Source organism: Hippocampus comes, unplaced genomic scaffold, assembly GCF_001891065.2.
Source record: "Hippocampus comes isolate QL1 unplaced genomic scaffold, H_comes_QL1_v1.1 scaffold1011, whole genome shotgun sequence".
NCBI classification, from domain to species: Eukaryota; Metazoa; Chordata; class Actinopteri; order Syngnathiformes; family Syngnathidae; genus Hippocampus; species Hippocampus comes.
The window spans coordinates 1-597 of NW_017805232.1; the positions used below are offsets into that span (position 1 = coordinate 1).

A 597-nucleotide genomic window follows, 5' to 3' on the forward strand; every position below is an offset into this window, starting at 1 on the left:
GAGTTCCTGGCGCAAAAGGCCCACCGGCCGGAGAAGGGTAAGCAGAGAATGGCTGATGTGGCGCGCGCGCGCGCATTGATTTTCAAGTGCCCTGTTTCTTTTGGAGTAGATTTGTTGTACGTGAACAAACAAGACGCGGAACGGGACATGCTCCCTTTTCTCTCGAGTCGAGGTTGCCACCAGGTGTCTGTCGTGAGAGGTCATCACCCGTGCCACCGCAAAGGATCAAATTTCACTTTGTTGGTCTGAAAATTATTTATTGACGATACATCATGCAGCTTTGTTCATCAATTGAGTCTTTACATTCTATTTAATTAATTGTCATGACTGTATGGTTTGTTTTTTTTGATAAGTTACAGTATCCTAGCACACCAAATAAAAATATGAAAGTTTGTTTCGTTTTTTTCGGGCAGACTGAAACAAATTAAGTCATTCGGTGCCAGCCATTTTCAAACCTACCACGTGATTTTATTATTTTGTTTTAAATACATAAAGACGTACCTGGTACTGATTGCCTGGATTCCTAAAAAAAAATGAAAAAAAATGTCCATGGCACTGAATGAGATCAGAGCATTTGAATTCAATTCATTGGGCAAT

The 597-nt window shown here is 40.7% G+C and overlaps 1 long non-coding RNA gene across 1 annotated transcript; it reads left to right on the top strand.

Moving 5' to 3' along the window:
- LOC109515547 (uncharacterized) lies at positions 1-264 on the top strand. Its single transcript, XR_002168208.1, has 2 exons — positions 1-37; positions 110-264. It is a non-coding gene; the product is annotated as an uncharacterized LOC109515547 (long non-coding RNA).
- Positions 265-597: the final 333 nt, after the last annotated feature.